Here is a 19,634-nt window from a genome sequence, read left to right on the forward strand (position 1 = left end):
CAGTCTTTCACTACTCAGGTTAAACATGATATATGAGTCACTTAGATAACTTAAAAATGTTATTGTTTGGCTTTTTTTAGTATTTTATTTGTTCCTGAGTAAATCGGTTTGGCTGAGATTAAAGTTATAGTTTTTACACAGCTGAATAAACGTCAAGCAGACAGCTGATTATGAGAAGTGTGAGATGCTCGAGAATTTACTCCGGTGTCCTGTTATATTTTAGATAGCAAGGAGTTTATTAAACTTCACCGAAACAATCTGCAAATTTCATTAAAATTTAATACACTATCATCTTGTCTTTATTTTTAGTTAGCACATACCTTAAATACTTAAAGCTGTAAGCTAATGATAGTTATATAAGAGCAGACGCTGCTGGTGCAATAAGCTGTACGTTTTACGTCCAATGGATGATGTTCTGATTAGTCGACTGTCAAAATAATCGTTTGTGGCAGCCCTAGTGCAGGAACAGGTCACTCAGCTTAATCCTGTGTGTCTGGTGACTCCATGTTTATGTTTTGTGTTTGTTAATGTTTTTGAGTTTTCTGGGTTTTTTAAAATTATTTTTCTTTTTTGTCATGTTTATGTTTGTCATTTTACTTTGGCGGTCCCTTGTGTCAGGTCTGTGTCTCTGGCCTTGGCTCCCCTTAGTCTTGTCATGTGTGATCAGTGCCAGCTGTGCTCTCCTCCTGTGTCCCATCCCCTCGTTATCCCTCAGTGTTTTTGAGCGCTGTGTTTCTCTCTGTCAGTATCGTGTTGTCCCCTCGTGCTGTCTGTTTCCCTTCTCTGCTCCTCGGTCCCAGAATTCTTAAAGTTTAGTTTCAAGTTTTGGTTTGTTTTTGCAAGTTCATTGTTTATGGAGCTTTGTCCTGTAACTGCAGTAAAGCAGCCTCTTTGAGTTTACTGAGTGTCCTGAACCATATGAAAAACAAATAGAAAAAACTTATAGAAGATTTGCATCAGATGTGGCCTACTAAATACAGTGAATCATATAAGGCTTATGATTTACTCATGGAAGTGGCCACTTTCATATATTGTTTTAGGAAGTATCCAAAACATACAAGTTTCATTTATGTAATTTTTCAAGGGATCTTATATCTGTTTTCACTCTTGTATGCTTTGCATACAAGTTTCACACAAGACGGATACAAACTTTATAAGATTTATATATATCTTTTCTGAATGGGGCACTTCCTGCCTGCCACAGCCGCTTCATGACAGAAATGGCTGCAAATATTTTATTCTGTCTTCAAATGTTGTTGGTGCATTAGAAATATTCTTATTTTATTGTTACTGATATGTACTGAATCTCATTTTCCATTCACCCAGAGTTAGCATTGTGTTCATACATGTTAATAAAATGGGTTCAGTGATAATTACTGTTCGTTTCAATCAATTTATTGAGACCACAAGACTCTTAACTTACAATACAAATATCACAATGCAACGAAAAGATTCGAAGGAAAGCATCTCTCATTTACAGACTAAACGTCCCACAATGGGGGAGGAGTCAGTCCATCCGCTCCCGGCTCTCCTCGGCCTCCCTTTGATGCTGCATATCCTCTTTGAGATTGAGCAGCTCGTCGTCCCGATCCCTTCTCTTCCTCCCTGCTGTGGGTGGCCGACCCTCTTCCTCATCAGTGTCCGATTCCCTTTCATTTTGGTCACCCACTGGCCCTGGAGTGTCCACAGGGAGAGAGGAAATTAGGACATGAGGCCTAATGGAAGGCCTTTGGACACAGCCATTAACCTCCAGCAGGCCACAAATGTAGCACAGCTGGGAGCAATCGCACATAATGAGGTGTGGAAGAAGCACACAAGACTATCAAAGTGAAAGGGACGGACAAGGACACGCTGCAGACAGGGAGACAGAGACAAGAGTAACTAACAGTGACGGGGAGACACAGGAGACAAGCCGACATGGACCGACACAGAAAACACAGAGACGGACGACACACAGGCTAAGATGAAACACCGAGGGAGGGAGAACTACGATCAATAAGAGCTTAAATGAAAACATTCAAAGAATATTAAACCAAAGACACAAACACTGGGTCATCACACCCAGCACAGTGACTAAAGAGCTATTCTATTCTAGTTACTGGGGACATTTTCATTCTTGCATGTACCAACTTCCTGTTTCTCCCTCACAGTAAAATAAAAATGCACAATTTATTGTCAGCACTTGTGCCATCACAGGTTCACACAGAGCCCTCTGACTCTGTATCCTGTTGTCACCAAATGACCAAGGAATAAGCTCAACACGGCCATATCCAGCTCAACAATGTTTAAAGTGCTAACATTAATTACTTTCCTCTGTCGCAACACACACAGCCCTGAGACAGCAGGGATCATTTTTTCTGTTTGTTTAGCATGCACAACATTTGTAGTCTCCTTCTGTACAGGGGAAGTCCACGCACAGTGTGTGTGGTACCACTTTCTGCAGAAGGTGCATTCAATCTGCAAGAAAAATGAGATTGTCACAGTCATTCATCTAAAGTCAGGCTGTTGAGCGAAGCAAAGGCATGCAGATTACCTGAACTATAATTTTTCTGCTACCACTTTGATTTGGTTATCTTAGTCAGTCATCGGTTTCTGCACCAGAACTTCTCTCACCACAGGCACAGCATAGCTGGGAAAGCTCATCTGAAAATCTATGCCACAATGAGGATATACACAAATATATTAAATGGAGACCCAAAGGCCATTTCTCGAGTATACCTGAGTGTTGGAACACGGGGAGCTATGTCCAGTCTGAGCCTGGCAACCCCCTCCTCATCAACAGGGTAGCGTCTCGTTGTCCCCGATAGAATTTGTTCTGCAAGCTGACCATTTTCTATTCATTAGAATCTGTTCATTCAGGTACAAACACCATGAGCATTTTACCTACCCTGCATACAAAGACACAACAGGATGTAATGTCCTGTTGTTTAGGCTGGGTGACCATTGAGCATGTCCATTTACCAATGGCTGGACATTTCCTCCTAACCAGAGCTCTGTACAAAACAGGTACTACAGTTACTGATCGTCACTCATTACAACAGCCTCATGTTAATAGAAATGACTGTGGTTAACATTAACCCTTTTTGCTCACCTTGTTACGTCCCTGCACTTTTCCATTTGTGTTTGTTGCCCCAAGGACAACCCGCACCTCCTTTTAGATACACGATCTTCTAAAACAAATGAAAATCGTGTTACACCTAGTAATTTCATTTAAGTCTCATGGTTGTACGATTTCTTACAGTGTCTGTCTGTTGTCACTGACTGCCCCAGCTCACATCATACTTTAGCAGATCCAGCTACAAAGTGAAGATCTTGAAATTAAATTATGAATAGTCTTAAATGAGAAAGTTTCAAAGCCAACTCGCCTTTCTGAAACCTTTTTGTGGACCAAACTGATGTTATCAATCAATAATTAATGCAGCATTTTTCCGCCCCACCAGTGTCAACGAGGCATTTATTATCTAGAAGAACATTACAGTCATTTCCTTCCAATAAGGTGACCACTTATTTGGAAAACGTTTACATTCCTCACTTTCCAACTCTATTCCAGCGGCCAAGTCTGCAATGTTTTTGGAAAATAACTTGTATGGCCCAGTTTTTGACCACAGCACCTTTTCGCTTTTTTCCAGCCCAGATTTTTGTTATTACTGTGAAGTAGTGATGGGATTTCTGGCTCTTTTGGAGAACCGGCTCCGAACCAGCTCTTCAGGTTGTTTTTGTTGCTTTAATTTACTATTAACAACAATATAAAATTATGCACAAAAGGAATTACTAATGTGTGGTTTTGGGTTTGTTTTTTTTTTGTTTTTTTTTTGTTTGTTTTTTTTTACCAAATAATAACTGTGCATCCTGGAGCACTTCCGGTGTTTTGTACGTGCTTTGTCTCTAGGGGCCACCGTAAATATACTTTTATTTATTCTCTCCACATAAAATGTAATAAATTAATCATATAATACAAAAACCAACTATTTACGGTTCAACTTTTAACTGTTTAAACTTTCAGCTTTTTCCTTTTAAACAAATTTCAAGTGTAACAACACAAACACTGCAAACCACAACACAATTAAATATAAATAAATATATAAATATGTGCTGACCCATTTTTGAATGTCCCCCTCCAGGCCAGTAAGAGCATGCCATGACAGCACTGTGGGTCTTCTCCCATCAGTGTCCACCAAAGTGGCTGGAATGAAATTCCTCAAATGTCTCTTGCTTCTTTGGCAGAGCAGACCACTTTCACCAAGTGCTCACTTTTGTTTTTCTTCCACCTGCATATATAAAAACAGGTCTCCATCTACATGAAGCATGTAAGGCCAAAACACAAATGATCACATGAAAGCACAATACTACACTCTGATAGTTTACATGACATTATCCTTTGTACTCACCATTTATCCTGAAGCTCTCAGCTCTTCTCTTGATTGTAAATCTTTCTCTGCTGGTTGACCCCTCAGGATGGCGATTGTGGAGTTTGAACTCCAGGAGCTCACTCACAATTTTGGTCAATTTCCCTCACCTACACACTGAAAAAAATAATCAGTGGGATAAACATAAAAAAATTATTGTAATCTGTTGCACGAAATTAAGTTATGTTTGGTTAACCTTAGTTTTTTTTCGTTATCCCTGCACACATTTTTCTGGTAACACGAACATGACTTTGTTATGTTATGTTTTTCATTCCGGTCAAATATTTATAGAAACCACTTGTTTATCAGACATGAACTTTTTGTGTTAATTGTATTGGACTACTATGTGTTATATTGACAAGATTATTTTATGGTAAGCTTATTTTATTTTATTTTATAACAACTTTCTAATATATAATCTAATATATAATTGAGTGTTCAATAAATAAAACTAAATTAAGGCTGATCTTACTGTATGTACTGTACACTTTCTCTTCAATCAAAGAAATAAGCAAAACATTTTTGAACAATGACCTGTATTTTTGAAAATGCTACACAGTTGTAACAATGGACTTTCAATTCAGGCTTCCAAAATATACATGAGTCATATTTGTACAATGCATCTCTTGAAAAACATTCCACAACATTCCTCAAAGTTATCTGCTGGAACCTGAATTCAACATTGTGGGGCCTTATGACATCGCGCTTATGTAAAAAAAAAAAAAAATAGTTTTTTAAATGTAAGAGCCATGAGGTAATATGGCAACAGGGGTGTAATTATTAAAATGACACAAAGAAGAGACTTAAAATAACATTATAACCCACAGGCACAAAACCAAGAGACCTAAACTGATTAGTATACAGCAAATCCAGCATGTCCAAATTAACACTGTCGGATTTGATTTCAACACTATTAAAGTGTCTATATGGGTCCACACCAGAGAGTGTTAATTTAACTCTTTTTGGAGAGTTGGTTTGTTAACTCTGATTTAGTGTTAAACACCAAATCTGTCTGGAGTTGATAATTTAACACTTGGTGTTAAGAGTTTATATATTAACTCTCAAAGAGTATTTTAGTTTAACTACATAAGAGTTATCTTCTAATTCATTCTAAAAAGCGGGAATTTTACTGTTCTGAACTTCTAGAAATTTCTTTTGGAAATAAACATTTACTAAAAAGATGAAATGGTTTTTGAAAAACATTTATTCTGAACTGTGCACCACAATTTCAAAACATTTTCTGAAAGATGTAACAGTATACATGTTCTCACTTTCATTAGAATTTTGTTTATCAAAAGGTCTGACATGGTAAATGCAAATAACAGCATTCTCATCACTTATTTCTTCAATACAATATGCATGTCCTTCATTCATCCCTTTGTGGAACTTCAACGCACTTCTGCTCTCCCCCATATTCCATCTTCACAAGCATATCCTGTGTGGAGATCGAATAAAAATTAGTTGACACTAATTAATGGCACAAATAATCCAGTAAACAATTGCAGCACAGTAAAAAAAAAAAAAAGGAATCCTCTTTGAGCCATTACTTGTGTAAAGTATTTTCCCAAAAGACAAGGACACAGGCAACAGGTAATACTGAACTAAATGTAAAACCTCAACCTTTTTCATTTTTACCTAAACCGTGTGGAGGGATCTAAATGCTACCGTAGAATCCAGTCAGGACGTCTGCTACTGCTGTTTTGCGCGTGTGTGTGTGTGTGTGTGTGTGTGTGTGTGTGTGGTTTTTTTTTTTTTTTTTTTTTTTTTTAAATGGGCGATCATTTTCAGGCTTCAAGTAGCACCATTATACCAACATTTCACATTCTAGACATTGTTTTAGGTGTATTTGACCAAAAGTTTGACTGAAAATTCACATGCAAGCTTTTTTCAAGGCTGTGGTATTTGCCCGCAAACAATACCTTTCAGCTAGCTAAAACAGAATGTTATGCTATCAGCGAGCAACATGGCTAATGCCTTTCACACAGCTTTGTCTCAACTCCAAAGAGCCACAGAAGTAAAAGCTAATAACAATTGAAACAATCTTTGAAAAAATGACTTACCAAGCAGGGCAAACAACTCAAATATGTAGAGCAAAATGTTCCGAAACGGCTTCACTTCGGCTTCGATTGGAGCCGTGCTGGGGGCGGAGTCTGTGAATTTACTCTGTTGGTGTCATAGCCCCTCTAGGAGTTCAGAGTTAAGAGGTCAAGAGTTAATGTTTCCATTTTAACACCTCCAGATTTGACAGAGAAACACTCATTTTTAACACTCGATTTTAACTACTATCATTTTACACCTCAGAGTTACGTTAAAAGAATGTGACTCTGCTTAGAGTAAAATTAACTCTACTTTTGCAAGAAGACTATTAACACCAAAACATTTAACACTTTTGAATTTGCTGTGTATTGGCTTGCTTCTATCATTAAACATCACAATCTCTAATACTAGACGATGCAATCTGTTTGTAGTGGTGCACCTTGGGAAAAAAATTGCAAACTGGTGAAATTGGTGCAAGGCACCATTTCCATTGAGAAAAATGGACATTCAAAGTTTGAATTTTTTTTTTTTTTTTTTTTTTTTTTTAAAGAGCCATGGCTTGAAAAGTGAAAACTGCAGTAATAAAGGCCCCAAGTTGAAAAGTGCCAGAAAAATAAGTTTCACTATGTACTGCAACTTTACCAGTGCTGGCTTAAAAGAAAGGATAGTACATATTCGAAGAGGTAAACATGTTGTTCCCACATCATAACTGGAAAACTGTTCAATCGTACAAAACCTGGGCCTTCTTTGAAAGGCTGTTCCTTTTGAGCTCCATAACCAGTTTCTATAATACCTCGAAGGTATACTTTTCCAGTGGGTAGGTGAGGTTCAAAGTGTACATTAGTCCAAACAGCATTGCAGCTGCTAGGGTATAGTTATCCAAATCCTGACTCTCTGGCCTTCAAGGACTATCCCGATGTCCTCAGGGCTGCCATTGGCATCTCTTGACTTTATGATGTAAATTCCCATGGTTGTTTCCTTATTAAATCGTTGGATAATGGCTTCATCTGTGGCCTAGAAAATGCAGAATTCCAAAATTTAATTAAACAGAACACTGGTTTAAAGAACATTATACCAAATCTTATTTTAATCTGTGTCACTATTCCAAAAAATGTTAACATTAAAACATTAGGTGAACAAAAATGGATTCATTACAGCATGTGACTTGAGTCCTCAGAATGCATGAAGTGAAAGGTAATGCATGAAGTGAAATCTCCATGCAAAGAAGCAGAATACTGTCAGAGCATAGAGGTGTTCAACTATGAACTCCACACATAGCTCTAATGCAGGTTAAAAAAAACAACAAAAAAAACCGCACCCATGGTAAATTGTGAAAATCCCAGGTGATTTTCAACATACTCCTGGCATAGAGTGACAAGCAGCATTTTGTTAAAATTATTATTTTCCCTAAAGTGTATACACAAATTAATTTTTTTCTTACCTGGGCTGTGGGCTCCAGAATGTTCTGAAGTCTTCTTCCTATTTGTCCTCCTCGCCTTTTGAACACCTTTATTAGTTTGTCAGATAGCACATCTATCTGCGAGAGTAATATGGACTGCAGTGGCATGGTGGTAATGCGCTTAAACTCTGCATTTATCTAAAAAGAGAAGTTGTCACATAAAAATGCTGTCAAAATCTCAAATCTCACAAGGTTACATCCACACAAAGTTATTTTTTGTCATGTTACTATTTATTAGCTATGGGTCCCATGTTGCTGAGCAGTTCCATAGTTGCCCTTGCTTCCATACCACCCAAAGCCTGTTTGCAACCACAGCAGTTGCCTCCTTCTGGCCATTTTGCAGTTCTGCAAAATGACCCAGAAACTACATCTATTATAGTCATAAATACATCAAGGTCCTTCATTAATACTTAGTTAAATTATTTAATTTGACCTTTCCAGAAAATTTACCTTACAGAATGAGAGATAACATAAGCAAATCTTCACTAGTAAATAAAATAATGTTATTAAAACCTTAACTGTAACACCTCTACGTAACAGCGCTAGAGAATTGTTCTGAAGCAACACCAATCTGCCCTTCAGCAGGGATAAGCACCATATATCGATACAGAAAAAATTAATTTAACATGTTTATATTGTCATTATTTTTCTCTTTAAGCCCTCCTCTCAGTCTCTCTATAAATCAGTTAAAATAATTTGTTGGGTTTTTGTGTGTCTTTAACATGTTATCAGTACATTACATTCACTGCCCCAGAACATGAAATAAAGCCCCACGTCATGCAGTTCCTCTCCTAATGAGTACTGCATAGGTGTCATGCCCTAAATAAACAGACTTTAGTGAAGACACCCCCCCCCCCCCCAACACACACACACACACACACACACACACACACACACACACACACACACACACACACACACACAGAGCACACCCCATGGCAAACTAGCTTATTTAACTGTTTAACTAAAACATTTTAGGTACAACCAGTTAACTAAATGGACACAAGTTTGTTAGTCTGTATTCACTGAGAAAAAACAAGCGGATGTGACTGGGCACACACTGAAAAAAAAGCTAATGCACATAATATTGTCCCGCAGCTTAAGCTAGCATTATCGTTAGTTAACTTAAGGAATGACTTGTTTTTTTCCATTATGTTGCTCAACAGCAATTCATGAGAAAAACTTCCCCATCTAATGGATGTTTTCTTCGTTTCTTCTCAAACATGTAGTTTTCAGTTTACCTCAACAAAGTAAAGCTCAGCACCAAACGTAAACGAAGCAACGACAAAAAAATGGCGGACCGCCACAGTGAATTTTCCCTCGTAGAACACACCCGGGGGGGGTGGAGTTTCAACAGAAAACACAACTATTTCCTGTTATTTTGATATGACTGGTTTTAAAAGACTGAACATCCTTCTAAAACAAGTGAAAGGCGTGAGACTTAATTATGTTTAGACCAAAAATATAAATGATTCATGTTGGATATATTTACTGTATTTTTACTAATTTAACAACCTCATCATTGCATTAGTTGCTTTATGCTATAGCATTACGCTTACATTAGCTTGAAGCTCAAGGTCGTCATTTTATTTAATTTCTTTTTCTGGGCTTACAAACAGGACACACAACATTTAGATAACCGTTACACTGAATCTTGGGTCTGTGTTGAGTCTTCCAGCTGCTGACTACAGAAGCTAGATTGACCTTTCAGCATGTTTATAGCGGCTGTGGCTATGTGCTGGCAATGTTACCGTGTGAGCAGTCACATTGGCAGCAGACATGTTTCAACAAACTAGTCATATCCCGGCCCTACATTAGCTTGTTTAATGGTTAAGACACTGCAGGTACCACCACTTACTACAGACACCGATGCAAGTTTGTAATAGTCTGTATATTCTTTCAGTCTAAATTAACAAACAATATTAACTCACATTATATATGTTAATTACTAATTTGCTTATCGCATAATTTCGGTTACCATTAGGTAACTGGAGCCTAACATTGGCCTTTCATGGTTTTCGATAAACAGCCCACATACCTGTAAAATAACAACACCCCAGTAAAAGTCCACATATATAAAGGGTCTACACTCTTTCTCACTGGTGTGTTAGCTTTAAAATCTTATTTACCTTCAAGTGTAAAACTCCAGATGGTAGTAGATTTTCCAAAGCAAGAGACAAAAATGGCAGACAGTGCAGCCGATTTTTTTTCTTTCCAGGGGACGGAGCTTGAGGATAAAACAAAACTAACTTGTTTCTTTTCAACATGATTTGTTCTAAAAGAATGAATATTCTTAAAGAATATGTGAAAATTAAAAGACAAATATGTTTAGATGTGAAATTTAAATTAGTCATGCTGGATATATGAAGTAATTCTATGCAAATTCAACAACCACCCTATTGCATTTTTTTTTTCAGTGCACCTATCCACCTACTCCACTGTACAGGGTGGGCCATTTATATGGATACACTGTAATAAAATGGGAATGGTTGGTGATATTAGTTTTTTTTTTTTTTTCAAATGCTAAAACACATGTCACAAACGTTACCACCAGGTCCCCCAATGTCCAAACACAACACCCTTCTCTAAAGCTACATAAACACAACCACACCTTCCCACTGCAAAACTCAAACTCCCACACCAAGAGAGCAGCTCGAAGCTGTCAAAACTGTAAACACTATACACAGCATTACACACTACAGCAAAACAACTGAAAACACAATGCTCAATTTGTGAGAAGGTTCTTTGGTTCATAACTGCCAATGCATATTTTTATAAACTGTACAGTAACGGATCGTCATAGAACCCTGCAGAGGATTAGGCATTTAGATTTGTGAGTTTCACATGAAGACTATAAATCTATAAAAACATCCTGCATGTACGTACACTACTGTAACACAACTCAATGCAAAAACAGAATCTATCGCACACAACAGTACTCTCGGAAACATGATCAGGGTGTGAAGTCTTTTATTGTCTACACGGTCTTTTTACAGTATTACACACAGTCACTGTGCGGCATCATGTCGCCGAGCTGCATTGGGCCACATCACAGGCTATATTGTCCCTTGCTAGGCACCGCGGGAAAAACGCCCTGGAATGGCGAATCCATCCCTGGAAGGTCTCCACTGGCACAAGAGCACCTGGCTGCAGCCACTGTGGAGCTCCACAGTAACCGGAAACACATGACCTCCACAGTAACCGGAAACACGTAACTTCGGTTAAATCGACTTTGACAGCGAAAACTAAATTGCGTTTTTGTTACTATAAAATGGTTCTAAGTGGGGTGTTTTTTTTGTTTTTGTTTTTTTTAAACACTCTGGGTTTGTTCAAAAAAAATTCACCATCCTCTAAATTGTTCGTGGCCAAAAGTGACACTTGCTGTTTCGCTGATTTATTATTATTTTTACAGTACATCGTGTTGTGCGTTCTGATTGCTGTAGACCATTGTCAATCAATCTAGTCCAGTGTCTCCTGTACAGGAGCAGTCCCTAATAGGCCCACGGACCGGTCCCGGTCCGTGAGTCCTTTGGTACCATTCCGGGAGAGTTGATCCTCCGGTGTGAAATGTATGGTTGTAGCTTCTGTGTCTTATTTTGAAAGAACTATTTACGCGTTACCATAGCGACCAGAGAGCGTTAAAAAGCAGAGAGGAGGATGTCATTGTTGTTGGCGCACAGCTCAAGTCACGTTTATTATTATATTTACAAAATACCACAGTTTCTTTTTTTTTTATTCTTTTGTTGTATTTATCCGCGACACCTTAAAGGTCGTTCGCTGAAAATATTGTCTGACATTAAAGTGGTCTGTGGTGCATAGGGTTGCCAACCTTAAAATACGGAATCGTCCCGTATTTAGAAACAAAAGTACACACCCGTATTGAGCTAATAAGGGACGCACTTTGTCCCGTAATACAGGGAGAATCACAAAAAGTCTATAAATGTTAATGGATTTAACGCTTTGTTTGAAAACATAATTCCCAGCCCCTCTCCTGCTCTGTGACCAATGAGCTGACAGCACACTTAGCACGAGTATAACAATTCAGATTACCGCTTATCTAATTGGTCGAGGAAAGGTCGCGTGCGGAGAAGATACCGGAAGACAACAGATGATCAGCATGGCCAACAGAGAGACAAACACTGACACTGTGGCGCGACTCTGAGACGACAGTACACCTTTGAACAACAGTGCTTGTTCCCCTCCTAGAAAGAAAAAAAAAAGTTGCAAAAATACAGGGAGGAATGGGGAAAATGAAAACAACTGGCTGGGAAAAGTGCGCGATAACACGTATAAAGCGCACTGCACTGTGTGCCGGCGCACTTTTTCCATTTGCCATTGTGGACTGACTGACGTTAAGCAGCATGCTTCTACTTGTGGGCACATGATGAATATGAGGGGCGTGAAAGAAAGAGGAACCCTTGACCAATTTGTCCACCAGGCCACGGCAGAAGCAGATATGGTATGTAAACATTGTTGTTGTTGTTTTTAAACCCTCTGGTTAAGGTTAATATGGGCATGTGCAATGAATATCAGCGCTATGTGGCCAGAAGTTTGATAATATAATTTGTTTTGTGTAATAAACAAGGATAGATGATTACAACGAATAGATGACTAATACATAAAAGTAATACATAGATGAATAATGATGATGAGTTATGATGCGTAATCATGGGAACAAGCGGGTTTACAAACTGGAGCAGCTGATTAGCATTAGAAAAGCTGAAATAATACCTCAACTGAAGCCACAAAGCCCGAATAAGTTGACACAGAAGAGACTTCAGTTTCAAGGCAAGGCAGAGATCCTTCCTTCCCACAGTGATTGTGGTCTTCAACAACTCTTTGAAGACTTGATTAGTCTGAGCTGCAACAACACTTAATTTCCCTCTGGGATTAATAAAGTATTACTGAATTGAATATATATAAAGAATACACATTATATTGAAAACATACATATATATGACCATACCCATTTCTTACAAGTTGAATGCGTAATTTATACTTTAAAGTCAGTTGATAAACTACACAAACTATACAGATATACTGTGATAGATAGATATAGATATAGATAGATATAGATATAGATATAGATAGATATATAAATAAAAAAATATGGAAGGACAGGCCCCTGCACGGTATGTACCACCGGCAGATAGAGGAGGTGGCTGATATCCAGAAATCCTACCAGTGGCTGGACAAAGCTGGACTGAAAGACAGCACAGAGGCACTAATCATGGCAGCACAAGAACAAGCTCTGAGCACAAGATCCATAGAGGCTGGGGTCTATCACACCAGGCAAGACCCCAGGTGCAGGCTGTGTAAAGATGCCCCAGAGACAATCCAGCACATAACAGCAGGGTGCAAGATGCTAGCAGGCAAGGCATACATGGAACGCCACAACCAAGTGGCCGGCATAGTGTACAGGAACATCTGTGCCGAGTATAACCTGGAAGTCCCGAGGTCAAAATGGGAGATGCCCCCAAGGGTGGTGGAGAATGACCGAGCTAAGATCCTGTGGGACTTCCAGATACAGACGGACAAAATGGTGGTGGCTAACCAACCGGACATAGTGGTGGTAGACAAACAGAAGAAGACGGCCGTAGTGATCGATGTAGCGGTTCCGAATGACAGCAATATCAGGAAGAAGGAACACGAGAAGCTGGAGAAATACCAAGGGCTCAGAGAAGAGCTCGAGAGGATGTGGAGGGTGAAGGTAACGGTGGTAATCGGAGCACTAGGTGCGGTGACTCCCAAGCTAGGCGAGTGGCTCCAGCAGATCCCGGGAATAACATCGGAGATCTCTGTCCAGAAGAGCGCAGTCCTGGGAACAGCTAAGATACTGCGCAGGACCCTCAAGCTCCCAGGCCTCTGGTAGAGGACCCGAGCTTGAAGGATAAACCGCCCGCAGGGGCGTGCTGGGTGTTTTTTGTTTTTTTATATATATATTTTATAGGTGACTGCTGCAGAGGTGACCCATGTCTACCACACTGTAAAGCACGGTTTAAGTTATAACTCGGGTGACTGTGCACTCAAACTGACTGTACGAATGCTGAATGACTCCAGTATTGCCAAAAAGATGTCCTGTGGGAGGACGAAAGCTGAAGCAGTTGTCACAAATGTCCTGTCTCCAAAGGCAATAGAAGAGGTGATCAAAAAATTGAAAAGTGGTGCAACTCCACTCCCATTCTCTCTTCACACTGATGCTTCAAACAAGGGAAATCGGAAGATGTTTCCCTTGGCCTTGCAGTTTTTTACACCAGAGGCTGGAGTTGTCAACAAGATATTGGATTTTGTTGAAAATCCAGATGAGTCTGCAGAGGGAATAGTAAAAATAATACAAAGCTCTCTTGAAAACGTGGGGCTATCCTTAGATCAGGTTTCTGCATTCAGTGCTGACAATGCAAATGTAAATTATGGCATCCACAACTCAGTCTTCACAAAATTGAAAGAGACCAACTGTGGCAGGCATGATCATTTGGGTGTGTGTTTTTTGTACCAGCAGACTTGCCGTAGTACCTCACCAGTGAAAAACAGTCCTTTAGACAAACTGTCATCTATTCCGCTTTTTGTTCACTTTTTCTTGCTGAGCCTGAGAGAGCACATGCCTGTAAGTAGTTGCTATCTGTTTTGTAAGCTTTCCCGCGATAGTTTTGTGTAGCAGTTTAGAGGTTTGTGTGGAAAACTTTCTTTTGTGAAGAAAAACGGCCGCGATGCTAACACGTTAGCCCGTCTATGGGATTTCCCATGTAATGTTAGCATTAAGCTAATCGCTAAATGCGTGAGCCTGATAACCAGTGAAAGGGTTTGGATAAGTTTGTGTTTATGTGTTATATACATTGTAGTGCATGGCTTAATGTTTGATGTTGTAAAGAAAATGCAATTACAGCAGAAATGTAATATTTTATTTTTGTTTCTGTACCAGTTTTACAGTGCTTCAACAGTAAACATCTAAAACGTATCCGCTGACTCCTGGATGTTTATTGTGGACCTGTTAGCTATCTGCCAAGCTAGAAACCAGCTTTACACCCTAGTGAGGGCAGAATAGTAAAAAGGCATCGTCCCAACACGGCTACCTACAGAAAAGTGGATCTGCGTGGAAACACAGTTTCTTCTGTTTCTTCTAAGCTACAATGGATAGTAACGACGACACGCTTGAGACGCGGTCAATATGCTCCAACACCTCACGTGCCAGTCAGCGCTCTTCAGCCAGTGCCATTGCAGCCAGAGCACGGGCAAAAGCAGAGGCTGCACGTGCTCAAGCACTATTTGCACAAAAAGAGGCAGATATGTTAAAAGCACAAGCATATATTGAGGAAGAACAACAAAAAGCAGCAGCTGAGGCTGCTAGGAAGAGAGCAGAGCTGCAAGCCAGTTTGCATACCTTGAGGCTTGAGAGCGCGGCTGCAGCTGCCATTGCTGAAGCGAATGTTCTTGAAGCAGCTATTGAAAACGAATTTGGGGAGTTAGAGCGGGTTAGCCTGAAAAGTGAATACGTTGAGCGTAATCCAAGTCCTGAACCTCACCAAAACACACAGCTACCAGAACTCATGCCAACTCTGATGCACCAACTACCAGTCGACACTGATGAGATCAGCAAATACAACTTGCCTGTTCAGAGAACATCCAAATTGAGTCAAGATGCCACTCCCTATTACCCTCGTACTCAAAGCCCCTGCAGGACAGCCCCGTTCAAGCAAGAACATTCACACAGCTTAAATCCATCCAGGGATACCTACAGACACCAGACACAGTCACATGATATGAGACCATACAGCAGTAGCTACCAACCGCCTCAGTCTCATACAGGTGCTGCCAGGACTGATGAGCCCACTTCATCATCGACCACAGACTTGGCCAAGTATCTAATACGGCGAGAGATGATAAGCTCTGGGCTGTTAAGGTTCGACGATCAGCCAGAAAATTATTGGGCCTGGAAGCAATCTTTCCACAGTTCTACAGAGGACTTAAAACTGACGTCAAGAGAGGAGCTTGATCTGCTATGTAAATGGCTGGGACCAAAGTCATCAGAGCATGCTAAGAGGATACGAGCAGTCCACATACACGATGCAGCTGCAGGTGTAAGTATGGTATGGCAAAGGTTGGAAGACTGCTATGGATCACCAGAAGCAATTGAAGAAGCTCTCCTAAAGAAACTGGATGATTTTCCAAGAATCTCAAATCGAGAAAATCAAAAGCTGAGAGAGCTGGGAGACATTCTCTTGGAGCTTGAAGCCGCCAGAGCCGATGGGTTCCTACCAGGCCTCAGTTACCTGGACACATCTCGGGGCATCACTCCAATCATCCAAAAGTTGCCATACTCCCTGCATGACAAGTGGGTCTCTTTAGCATCTCGTTACAAAGAAAATCATCAAGCGTCTTACCCACCGTTCTCCTTCTTCGCAAAGTTTGTTTGTGATCAAGCCAAAATGCTCAATGATCCAAGCTTTGCCCTTCTTACAAGTGGTTGGAGGACGGGGAAGCCAGAAAACCCCTTCAAATCAAACATGAAAATACCCATTTCTGTCAAAAAGACAGAAGTCTCCTCAAACTCTAAAAGCATGCAAGCCAGCCCCTCAGGGAAGAGGAGGGCCGAACCAGATGAACAATGCCCACTCCATAACAAACCACACCCCCTCAGAAACTGTCGTGGGTTTAGGAGTAAATCTTTGGATGAAAGGAAAGCTTATCTTAGAGAGAATAATATTTGCTTTAAGACTGCCACAAAAACGTTCAGTGCAGAGAGTGCAAGAGTGAGAACCACCCTACTGCGCTACACCCAGGGCCGGCCCCCTGGATATCAGACTCCTGTAACCGCAAGAGAGCAAGGCGGGGAGCAAGGAGAAGAAGCTCCTCAAGCTGTCACAGCAAAATGCACAGACATTTGTGGGACTACCGTCAGAGCAAAGTCGTGCTCCAAAATCTGTCTTGTCAGAGTTTATCCAGCTGGCCAGAGGGAGAAAGCTGTTAAGGCGTACGTTGTTCTCGACGAGCAAAGCAATAAGTCTTTGGCAAGAACAGAGTTTTTTGAGCTTTTTGGAGTTACAGAGGGCGCGGCATCATACACCTTGAAGACCTGCTCAGGAGTTATGGAAACAGGGCGCCGAGCTAACAATATCATCATGGAGTCATTAGATGGTAAGACTCACATTCCACTCCCCACCTTAATCGAATGTGACATGCTTCCTGATGATAAGTCTGAAATCCCCACACCTGAGATCGCCAGACATTATCCACATTTCAAGCGGGTTGTGGATAAAATCCCGGCTATAGATCCATCAGCAAGCATCCTGATCTTGCTCGGTCGAGATGTACCACAGGCACACAAGGTTCGAGAGCAATGCAATGGGCCCCACGATGCCCCCTACGCCCAGCGTCTCGACTTGGGATGGGTGATTGTGGGAGAGGTTTGTCTCGGAAGAGCTCACAAACCAGAGTTTGTAAACGTCTATCGGTGCAACGTGCTGAGTAACGGTCGTACATCTCTGTTCGACCCTTGCACTAACAGTCTCCACATCAAAGAGAAGCTTGACACTCCAGAGCAGCATCATCAGTTTCTAGGAGCTAACACATCCGAAATCCTGTTTGATGGGAAAGATGGCCTTGGTGAAGGGGTCTTCCGGCAAACGCCACACGACAACAAACCTGCTAGGTCTGTGGAAGACAAACTCTTTCTGGAAATAATGGACAACGAGGTCTTCATAGATGACTCGAATAGTTGGGTGGCACCACTACCCTTCAGGCAACCAAGGCACAAACTCCCTAACAACCGAGCCCAAGCAGTCAAGCGTCTTTTGACATTACGGCACATGCTGGAGAAGAAGCCAGATATGAAAGAACACATGATTGCCTTCATGCAGAAGATCTTTGAGGCAGGTCATGCTGAACCAGTACCACCACCCACTGGTGAACAGGAGTGCTGGTATTTACCAATCTTCGGAGTGTATCATCCGCGAAAACCAGGTCAGGTACGGGCAGTGTTCGACTCCAGCGCTAAGCAGGATGGTGTCTCACTGAATGACATCCTGCTGAGTGGCCCTGACTTGAATAATTCACTTTTAGGAGTGCTCATCCGCTTCCGCAAGGAACCTGTAGCGGTGGCAGCAGACATAGAACAAATGTTCTATTGCTTCAAAGTCCGCCACGATCACCGAGACTTCCTACGTTTCCTCTGGTTCGAGGACAATGACCCCACCAAGCGCATCACAGAGTATAGGATGACCGTGCACGTATTCGGCAACAGCCCCTCTCCTGCTGTTGCCATATACGGCTTGAGAAGAGCAGCTTTGCAAGGACAGGAAGACCAGAGTGCAGAAGCAAAGCAGTTTGTTCTAAAGAACTTCTACGTGGACGATGGTCTTGCTTCCTTCCCCACCGATGACAATGCCATCCGAGTCCTGAAGGAAACCAAGGAGATGTTGGCTGATTCCAACATACGGCTACATAAGATAGCCTCCAACCACGACGTAGTAGTGGAGGCGTTTCCACCTGAGGAACGTGCTAAAGAGCTGAAAGACCTAGAGCTAGGTGTGGATCCGTTACCTATGCAGAGAAGCTTAGGTCTCAACTGGCACCTTCAAACCGATAGCTTTACCTTTCTTGTCTCCCAGGAGGAGAAGCCCTTTACCCGTAGAGGTATTCTCTCCACAGTTAACAGCATATTCGACCCGTTGGGGTTTGCAGGTCCTATAGTGGTCCAGGGCAAGGCTATAGTCAGAGTTATGCGCTGAGCATTGCGATTGGGACACCCCGATACCTGCTGAAAAAGTGGCACAGTGGAAGTCTTGGAGAAACTCACTGAAGGCACTCGAGCAACTTCACATACCAAGGCCATACCTACCTGTTTCCCTGCTTTCCACACGGCACAGGGAGTTATGTGTCTTTTGCGACGCGTCCACCATGGCCATCTCTGCAGTTGCCTACCTCAGGGCAGTTGATGATGAAGGACACTGTCTTGTAGGATTCTGCATGGGGAAATCTAAGTTAGCACCCCGGCATTCCCATACTGTGCCCCGTCTAGAGCTTTGTGCGGCTGTACTAGCAGTTGAGCTGGCCGATATCTTGAGGGATGAGCTAGATGTGGAAATCCACACAGTGAAGTTTTACACCGACTCCAGAGTTGTGCTGGGCTACATCTGCAACGCCAACCGGAGGTTTTATGTGTATGTTGCTAACAGAGTAGCATGCATCCGGAAGTCTTCGCAGCCTGAACAGTGGCACTTTGTCAGTTCAGAACACAATCCTGCTGACCATGGTACCAGACCAGTTCCAGCTGCACTGTTGAGAAATACAAACTGGTTTTCTGGGCCATCATTTCTTGAAAACGACGAGCGAGTTGCACTTACCCCACCAGAGTTCTTTGAGCTCGTTGAACCAGACGGGGATGCAGATGTGCGTCCACTAATAGCAACCTTTGCCACAGGAGCTTCTGAAAGACAGCTTGGTTCACACAGGTTCGAGCGCTTTTCCAGCTGGAAGACACTTGTATGTGGCATAGCAAAGCTCATCCAGAAAGTCAGATCCTGTGTTAAGATCCTGGAGGGAGATTTGACAAAGGTAGATGAGCGTACACAGGCAAGAACAGTAATTGTACAGACTGTACAGCACGAGGCCTTCAAAGAAGAACTCAAGAGCCTGTTCAAAGGAGAACTTGTCTCAAAACGCAGTCCTCTCAGGAAACTTGACCCTTTCTTGGATTCAGATGGTGTACTGAGAGTTGGTGGCCGCACGTCATTATC

At 41.4% G+C, this 19,634-nt stretch overlaps 2 long non-coding RNA genes across 2 annotated transcripts; one reads left to right on the forward strand and one right to left on the reverse strand.

Moving 5' to 3' along the window:
* Window positions 1–1,409: 1,409 nt before the first annotated feature.
* On the reverse strand, window positions 1,410–4,675 carry LOC146566614 (uncharacterized). The gene is made up of 5 exons (XR_014893736.1): window positions 4,389–4,675; window positions 4,098–4,268; window positions 3,092–3,170; window positions 2,534–2,993; window positions 1,410–2,457 (listed from the first exon to the last, which is right to left on the reverse strand). It is a non-coding gene; the product is annotated as an uncharacterized LOC146566614 (long non-coding RNA).
* A 9,742-nt stretch (window positions 4,676–14,417) lies between these two features.
* On the forward strand, window positions 14,418–14,857 carry LOC146566615 (uncharacterized). Its single transcript, XR_014893737.1, has 2 exons — window positions 14,418–14,506; window positions 14,822–14,857. It is a non-coding gene; the product is annotated as an uncharacterized LOC146566615 (long non-coding RNA).
* Window positions 14,858–19,634: the final 4,777 nt, after the last annotated feature.

The sequence above is a fragment of the Mchenga conophoros genome, linkage group LG9, assembly GCF_057382185.1.
Source record: "Mchenga conophoros isolate Kocher_MC1m ecotype Shallow Benthic linkage group LG9, M_conophoros_male_GT1.1, whole genome shotgun sequence".
Classification (NCBI taxonomy): Eukaryota; Metazoa; Chordata; class Actinopteri; order Cichliformes; family Cichlidae; genus Mchenga; species Mchenga conophoros.